The sequence below is a fragment of the Acomys russatus genome, chromosome X, assembly GCF_903995435.1.
Source record: "Acomys russatus chromosome X, mAcoRus1.1, whole genome shotgun sequence".
In the NCBI taxonomy this organism is placed as follows: Eukaryota; Metazoa; Chordata; class Mammalia; order Rodentia; family Muridae; genus Acomys; species Acomys russatus.
Window position 1 is genome coordinate 79,142,667 of NC_067169.1, and position 9,399 is coordinate 79,152,065.

At 45.9% G+C, this 9,399-nt stretch overlaps 2 pseudogenes; one reads left to right on the forward strand and one right to left on the reverse strand.

Moving 5' to 3' along the window:
• Positions 1-301: 301 nt before the first annotated feature.
• Positions 302-1,705, reverse strand: LOC127185370 (translationally-controlled tumor protein-like; annotated as a pseudogene).
• A 627-nt stretch (positions 1,706-2,332) lies between these two features.
• Positions 2,333-4,084, forward strand: LOC127185371 (upstream-binding protein 1-like; annotated as a pseudogene).
• The last annotated feature ends 5,315 nt before the right edge of the window (positions 4,085-9,399 follow it).

Here is a 9,399-nt window from a genome sequence, read left to right on the forward strand (position 1 = left end):
TTTATCTCTCATCAAAACTGGGCAGGATGTAGTCAAACCAGTCCTTCAAATCCCAGAGCTTACTCTGGTAAGCTCATTTTTCAGTAAGATGCCACTTAGCTCTTCTTCTTAAAAAAAAAAAAAGTGAATTTAAATGCACTCTACTTTTAGATAACCCACACGACATGTTTTTCCTTACAAAAACAATGCCTCCACTCCAAATAAATCACAGTCAAAATGAAAGCTCAAGATGACATCAGTCCCATTTGTCCTAAGTCCTGGTGGTGTATACGTCATGGTGACAGGCGATTGGTCCGATTTGTTAACATTTTTCCATTTTTAAGCCATCCTTAAAGAAAATCATGAACAGAGTCACACCATCTTCATGGTAGTCCAGGAGAGCATGTTTTTCACCAAAACCAAAAACCAAAAACAAACAAACGAACCAACCAACCAACCAACCAACCAAACCTACAAACAAACAAACAAACAAAAAACTGGTAGTAAAAACAAACAAACAAACACAGAAAAAACTGGTAGTTATTGAAATTAGCAAGAATGTGCTTAATTTGCTCTGCAGCCTCAGTCAGAAAAGGTTTTACTCTTTCTGGTTTCTCCTCTTCAATTTTGGCCTCTGCGTGATTTCGTGTAATCTTTGATGTATTTTTCTAGGCCTCTTTTTTCTTTTTCTTTTAATGGTTTTTTCGAGATAGGGTCTCTCTATGTTAGCCTTGGCTGTCCTGGCCTCGCTTTGTAGACCAGGTTGGCTTTGAACTCACAGCAATTCACCTGCCTCTGGCTCCCAAGTGAGCGCTGGAATTAAAGGCTTGCTTGTGCCACCACGCCCAGCACTCTTTTGTGATGCTGGTTTCTTGTAAGTGATGGTTCACGACAATATCCACACGGTTTACTACTGTGCTTTTCGTACCTTCCTGCCTTTGCCCTCCCAGCCTTCAGCAGAAGCATTTCCACCAATGATGGACTCCTCCATGTTTCCCTCTGTTCTACCTGCCCATCTTGCCCTCCACCTCCAGGCCCAGCCTGTCTGATCTCCCGGATTTTGTAGATATCAGAGAGAGAGCCCATCATGGCTGATGAAGCTGTGGACAGCTGCGCTAGCCTGAAAGCGGACAGAATGAGCCTGGCGCAGCCAGGGAGGCGCGCTCGCGGGGAGGCGGGGGGTGGGGGGTGCGGGGGGAGTGGGCGGAAAAGCTCTTTAGCTCTTCTATGCGCTCAACTTCAACAAGATCTACTATCCTTCCCAAGGCAAATCCCAGCAGAATCCCGGATAAGAGTGAGGATGGACTACACAACATAAACGTAGGCGTTCTTGGTGCCTGGTTTTGTTTGTGTCTACGACTTTGACTTTAGTTAGTGCTCTGAGCTTAGTTTGGGTTAATTCTGCTATAGCCACGTAAAATAGGAGCGGAGAGTGGTAGCCAGAGTGTGGGTACTAATTGATAGTTATCTATGCTCCTGTAAATAATTCTAATACACACACTTATTTCATTTTAAAAAAGAGCTAATTGCCAGGGTCTAGAGAGATGGCTCAACAGTTAAGAGCATGGTTGCTTTTCTGGACAATCTGGGTTTGATTCCTAGAAGCCACACGGGAGCTCGCCGCGCTGTGGAGCATTAGTACCAGGGGATCTACTGCCTCCTTTTGGCCTCCAGGGGTACTGCAAGCATCTTCTCTCCACATTTGCTGGTGCGCAGGTAGATACATGCAGGCAAAACCCTCGTACAACAACAACAACAAAACAGAAGTAATTGCCAATCTGTGAATGATAGTCCATGCTTGTGATCTCCAGGAAGCTGGAACAGGAGGTTTGATGAGAGTTTGGGAACAACCTGGCCTTCAGTGTGTGGCCTTGTATCTAAAACAAAACAAACAAAAAGCTCATTTTCTGGCAAAAGGACAGTTCACAGTTCACAGCATGGTGTTGTATGAAATTTGACTTAAGACCGCATCCCGGCCAGACCGCGACGCCACGGGGGCCGGGCAGCGCCGCTCGGTCCAGGCTCCCGTGCTGCCACGAGGCGCCCGGCCGCGCGGGGCGGGCCTGGGAGGGGAGCGGCCGCGGGGGCGGGGCCGGAGGAGGAGGCCGAAGCGGCAAGCGAGCCCGAGCTGGAGCCGCGTCGAAGGTGCGTCCGGGCCGGTGGAGCGGCGGCGGCGGCGGGGTTGCCCGGGGCGAAAGGGCGCTGGAGCCTGGGCGGGCGGGCAGAGGGCTGGGGGGGGGGGGTCGCGGCCCGGGAGTGGGAGACGGGCGTGCCGGGGGGGGGGGATGCGAGCCAGGGCCGTGGGGCGGGGCGGGCGGCGGCCGCGGGAGCTGCGCCAGGGGCGGGCGGCGGCATGAAGCGCGGGGCCGGCGGCCGCAGGAGGGCGGCGCAGCCCGCGGCCCTGTCGCTCCCACTGCAGCTACTGGCCGGCGCGCGGTGCCCTGACAGCTGGGCCTAGGCCGCTCTCTTCTCAGCCGCGTCCCGGGCCGGCCGCCGCTGGTGACCACTCGCCGCGCCGCCGGAGGCTTCACCCGCATCCTCCCTCAGGACGCGCCCGCGGAGCTCGGGCGCGAGTCCGGGCTGGTGCACGACTTCGACTCCAGCCTGTCTGGCATCGGGCAGGAGCTGGGCGCCGGCGCCTACAGCATGAGTGATGTATTGGCATTGCCCATTTTCAAGCAAGAAGATTCCAGCCTTTCCTTGGACGATGAGGCCAAGCAACCCCCCCCCCCCTTCAATATGTAATGTGTGCTGCGACTTCGCCAGCTGTGAAACTGCATGATGAGACACTCACTTACTTGAACCAAGGCCAGTCTTATGAAATTCGGATGCTGGATAATCGCAAAATGGGAGATATGCCTGAGATCAGTGGAAAGTTGGTAAAGAGCATCATAAGGGTGATGTTCCATGACAGGAGGCTACAGTACACAGAGCATCAGCAGCTTGAAGGCTGGAAGTGGAATCGCCCAGGAGACAGACTTCTCGATTTAGATATTCCAATGTCTGTGGGAATAATTGACACAAGAACAAATCCAAGCCAGTTAAATGCAGTTGAATTTCTGTGGGGCCCTGCAAAGCGCACATCTGCCTTCATTCAGGTGCACTGCATCAGCACAGAATTAACTCCACGGATGCATGGAGGTGAAAAAGGAGTGCCTTTTAGGATCCAAGTTGACACCTTTAAGCAGAATGAAAATGGGGAGTACACAGATCATCTTCACTCAGCTAGCTGCCAAATCAAAGTTTTTAAGCCTAAAGGTGCGGATAGGAAGCAAAAAATGACCGAGAAAAGATGGAGAAGATAACAGCTCATGAAAAAGAAAAGTATCAGCCATCTTACGACACCACCATCCTCACAGAGTGTTCTCCATGGCCTGACACCCCTACAGCCTATGTGAATAACAGCCCTTCCCCAGTACCCACTTTCACAGCCACACAACAGAGCATGTGCAGTGTCCCAGACAGCAATTCTTCATCCCCAAATAACCAGGGAGATGGAGTTGCACAGGTGCCTGGGGAACAAATTCAGCCTTCAGCTACAACCCAGGAAACACAGCAGTGGCTGCTCAAAAATAGGTTTTCTTCTTACACAAGACTGTTCTCTAATTTTTCAGGTGCCAACTTATTAAAGCTGACAAAGGAGGATTTAGTTCAGATTTGTGGTGCAGCCGATGGAATTCAGCTCTATAATGCCCTGAAGTCAAGGTCGGTTAGGCCCCCGCATAACCGTCTATGTCTGCCAGGAGCAGCCGCGAGTAGCACTGTGCTGCAAGGGCAGCCACAAGCTGCAGGCAGTGGAGGTGAAAATGGCAGTGGGACACCCTGCGTTTTTATCATGCAATCTACTTGGAAGAAATGGTTGCCTCAGAATTTGCTCGAAAACTCGCCTCGGTGTTTAATATTCATTTCCACAAAATTAACCAGGTTTATAGACAGGGCCCCACTGGTATCCACATTCTTGTCAGTGACCAGATGGTTCAGAACTTTCAAGATGAGAGTTGTTTTTTATTCTCCACAGTAAAAGCTGAAAATAATGATGGTATTCACATAATTTTGAAGTGATACCTTATTACAAACTGAACTCTTATTCAGTACCAAATAAAGTCATGCTTAAAAGTGTGTGAAGACTGAATCCAAGAAGTCTTGGGATTGGATTTTACTGTGAAATGTTTCATATTGAAAACACAAGATGACCTTCCTAATGAGCTGTAGGAGAGACAAGTCTCCTTATTGTCACTGCCACAGCCCAGCATCCTCATGAGAGCGAGCACATCAGGCGACATGCAACTAGCTCACAGCCATGGTGTGGGCACCGAGTGCTTGCTTCCCTAGCAGGGGCCAGCAGACAGAGTTCCCAGAAAGTCTCTGCTGGCTTTTTACACTGTATACGGTTTGAAATGAATGTAAAAACTTAACCGTGACCATTTACCTTTCTGTGCTTTCAGGCTTTTGTTGCCTGACCCTTATGCTGACCTGGGGAGGAGATAGGATGTGCCTCTGGGGAGCTGCACTGTGCTGGCAAGGCAGTATTGTTCAGGTAAGAGGTGAGCACCTTCTCATAAGCGATCGTGTCTGAAGGTGTGCATCAGAGGGGATCATGCCAGACCAGGGAAGAGCCAAGCTGAGATGATGAGCAACTGTACTTTCAGCAGTACCTTGAGAGAGGTCAGTGTAAACCCTAATAGGTACAGAGACTTGGTCGTTTGGCTTTTGCTTCCATTTTTAGCATTTTAGTTTCTGGATTTCACCTTTTGAAACCTTTTTGCCTTTTAAATTCATGTGCTTTCCTTTTCTCATCTCCCCCAGTTCCCCATCCCCCCAATAGCTGGGACTCCAAGTGCACACTCTTATTGTTGTTTTTATTTGGTTTGGTTTTTTGGTCTTTTGAGACAGGGTTTCTCTGTGTTGCTCTGGCTCTTCTGGAATGCACTGTAGACCAGGCTGGCCTTGAAATCAGAGATCCTCCTGTCTCTGCCTCCTGAGTGCTGGGATTAAAGGTTAGGACACTGCCACCACCCACCTGGCAGTCGGGCTCTGTTCTTAAACATGTTTAAAGCCCTTTCCAAGACATAAGAACTTGGTGATATAACAGGGAAACAAAGTGTTATTGTTGATAGCTTCTGACTTGGTGTTAAAGGGATTTTTTTTTTTTTTGAATGAGACGAAATTACCCATGGAAACACTAGATGTCATAACAAGACACTAAAATGTACCATAACCCTCCTTTTCTCCCCTCACATACAATCATGATTATACACTCTGATAAGATACTCTGCATTTTTGCTGCTTTGTCTATAACAGGTGTGCCTCTTTATGGAATCACACGTGCTTGCACACCGCTCTGAAAGGAACTTTGGCTTTTCTCTTCCTCCACTGCCATCACCTCTCATCACTCTCGACCTCTCATGAGGTCTGTGGCATATCTGAGTTTTTAAAAACTTGCATTTTTAATGATGTAGCATCTCCGGCATTTGCTCCATTGCTGGCTGTGAATGGGCTTGTCTGACCCTTGTTGTCCTGGTGGGTAAGAATGATTCACTTTTAAGTGGAATCTCTTCCAGAAGACAAACTACTTCAGTGGGTGAAGGCTTTAATGTCTTGTTTTATTCATACCGGGGGTTAATTATTTGCCACAAACAAAAGTCTGTCTCAATATTTTCATCTTGGGTTTGGCAGTGCTGTAGCTCTGCAGGCCGTTTAGGAGGGGAGCATTCCCATCAGCCCTTCCCTTCGCTTCTGTGTGACCACATGCTTTCTGTACCAGTCACTTATTGGGAAAGAAGTGAATTTATCTAATAATTGTTTTAAGGGTTTTGCTTGTCTATTTAGCTTTCTTTGGATCTCATGATTTGTGGAACAATAAATGTCATTTAATGCTGAAAAAAAAAAAGACTGCATCCCTTGGGTAAAACATGATGAGCTCCTGTAGGCCATCCAGCCTGCATCAAGGGAAAATAAGGCAAGCGTGCTGTCTTGAGCTGGCAGAGTTAAAGCCACATGTAGTTAAAGAGTTAAGAATTGGTGTCTTAAGATTGTTTTTTCCCAACATGCTTCCTGGAGGCTGGTATAATCTGTTAAATCAAGAGCAACAAAACACTCATTTTAGCTATGTGAAGAAGGAAAATACCTGGCAGTTATTTTCAAATTTGATACAGGAAGACCCATAGCCATTATCTTATAAATAAGATAAAATTCAAGTTGGGGGCTTAAAATATACTCTTTAGCATATTCTGAGTCCACACTTGTTCATCTAGATGTGTTGCACAATGCTGCTGACTCTGGGAACTTTTATAGTTTTGGGGAGGGGAGGGGATTTAGGCTAAGGCACACTAAAGATGGGACTTTCCTGTGTTATATAGTATGTTCTTACCATGCACGCTATTGCGAGGGGCAGGCTTCTACTGCAGAACTTAACTTTTATTTATATTTTTGTTTCCTTTCCTTTAAATAAAGTAGTATTTGTAGATGGTTCGACTCCTATTCACACACAGGGAGCACTAAGTGGATTTGGAGTTAAAGGAAAAGGAGAACATGGAGTTGGGAGGGAAAAGTGGCAGGGGAGGAGAGGGGAGAAACGGAAAGATAGAAAATGGCAAAACACCATTCCTGACACTATTAATGCTATTCTGCTATGCTTGCAGATAGGAACCTTGTGTAACAGTCATCTGAGAGGCTTCACCCAGCAGCTGATGGAAACAGATGCAGGGACCCACAGCCAAACAATAGGCTGAGCTAGAGGGGTTTGGGGGGGGGTGGCGAGGGGAGGAATCCTGCAGAAGAGGGAGAGAAAAGAATGAGGGAGCCAGAGAGGTCAAGGATACCACAAGAAGACACACAGGTCAACTAAGCCAGTCCCATAGGGGCTCACAGAGACTGAACCACCAACCAGAGAGCATCCATGGGGTGGTTCTAGGCGCCCCCACATATGTAACAGATGTACAGCTTGGTCCTCATAAGGGACCTCTAACATCAGGGGCTGTCTCTGTTGCCTGCCTTTGGATCCCTTTCCCCTCAATGTACAGCCTTGTGTACCCTCAACAGAAGATGCATCCTGCCCTACTTGCCAAAGTGGGTTGATATCCATGTGAGAGCTCCCCTTTTCTGAGAACTTAAGGGAGGGAACTTAGGGGGAAGAGACGGGAGAAGAGGGGAGAGACTGGGAGGGGAGGACTGGAGAGGAAGTTTTGATGAACATGTAAGTAAACAAATAAATTAGTTAATGAAAACAATCACATTTTACTCATGTATGTGTTTTCCCATAAATTAGGAGATAATCTTGGGCTAAGGATGTCACTACGTGGTAGAGTGATCGCCTAGTATTCCTGGGTTCAAACTTTTGTGCTGAAAAAAAAAAAGGTAGTCTTAAAGGGGAGGTTAATAAAAAGCATCTTCTCTCTACATTTGCAGTGTTTTCCACATCACATTAAAGAATATGCTTTCTGGGCTGGAGAGAAGACTCAGAGGTTAAGAGCATTTGCTGCTCTTGCAGAGGACAAGAGTTCAGTTCACAACTGTTTGTAACTCCAATTCCAGGGCATCTGATGTTATCTTCAGGAGCGGAAGAGAATCAGGCATGCACATGCTGCAATACATGCATACAGACAAATATTAGTCCACACAAAATATGAAGACTTTAAAAAATCCCCACATTTCTGACTACAAGGCACAAGGCAGCACAGATTTAAAAATTATATCTCCTATCTAAAACTATTAAGTTAGATGATTGTCGAAGCTATATTTGTAAAATTATTTATTGTTTAAAGCAGAATATAAACATTTCAAATTAGCATTTGTTTACATAATATGACAACAGTACATGTACAAGAAAAAGGGAAGCACCTGAATATATATATGTCTATATACATAATCATATATATGATTATGAATTTTTCTACAATAACATGTAATCAAGAAGGAAAAGATTAATTTCTAGACTAACTAGGCAATTTATTTTGGTAAGCATTTTTTTTTCTGAATTTAGGAATCCCCTAATGGTACTTAATTCAAATACGTTATCTCCTTAGCTTAATAAAGTCTGGAAGTTTTATAGAATTGAAAAAAAGGAGGAAAGAGGCAAGAGGAAAATAAATGTTTCCTTAGGTGTGAATAAGGCCTCATCATTTTACCTCTTTGGTTCTGTCGGATGGAGCCGACTTTGGCCCTGGTACCCTAATAAGCCTGAAACATCTTTCCCTCTCTGTGCAATGTTCTCCTTCACTTTCAGGCAGGAGAGACTGGTCCTGAGGAAGTGAAGGGTACTGAGTCCACGCCCATGGACAGCCCACTCTCCAGGGATTTACTGACTAGGCTTTCTGTGGCTAGGATTTCTTCCCACTGTTAGAATGCTCGTCTAGGAGTAAGGAAATTCGAAATATGATTTTCATAAGGACTTTCTGCAGGAATTTAAAATTATTTTTATTCTGTGTGTGTGTGTGTGTGTGTGTGTGTGTGCACGCGTGTGCGTGCGTACATGTGCACACACCAAGGCACATCTGTGGTCAGAGGACAACTGCCTTTACTCACTGAGCCACCTCACTGTCCCTGCGTCCAAGCAACTGTAAAGTTTCTCATTATTAACATTAATAATAGTTCTTTCTTTAAGTTAATATTTGTAAGCACTCTTGGTATCAATTTTCCCATAAACAAGTAAAGATGTTGTAGGAATGGGACAGTTTGGCTCCCTAATTAACAGCTGTTAGAGTTTTCCTTTGCTGCTCTGGCTCTCTGAGCAAAAGGGGAGCCAGCTGGACTACCTGTACCTTATCAGCAAATGTTTTGACTACTCCATGGATGCCTTGAGACAAATATGCAGGCATGTCTAGGCAAGACCATTTGTATCAGACTTCTGGCCAGCACAAGCCTCCATGAATTTTACTTAAGCTTGCAAGTTATTTCTACCTTGGTCGGGGAGAAGCACTTGTCCTGATCTCCTAACACAATGACTGCTACTAAGAATCAAGACTGTGGCTGGATGTGGTGGTGCATGCCTTTAATGCTAGCACTTTGGAGGCAGAGACAAGGGAAGTCCCAGGTCAGCCTGGTCTACAAAATGAGTTCCAGGACAAGCAGGGATAGATACACAGAGAAACCCTGTCTCAGAAAACCAAACCAAACCTAAACTGTAATAGGGTCAAACACAAGCTTTAAGTGGCTGTAACTAATGAAAGAGTAAGGGTGGAATTGTTGTGAAATAAGCCTTGATGACTGAGATAGGTATCTCAATGCAAGGCTGTAATAGATCTAAAAGAAACTATGGCAATGGGTCTAAACACCTTTTCAGGCTATACACACAGACTGCTTAGTCTCATTTAGTGAGATGGATGGGAGGAACTGTTCTGTCTCTGATTTACTAGGAAGACAATTAAACAAAAAAAATTAATGCTGTGAACATTGGTGTTCTGCATTCCTGTATATCTGTGT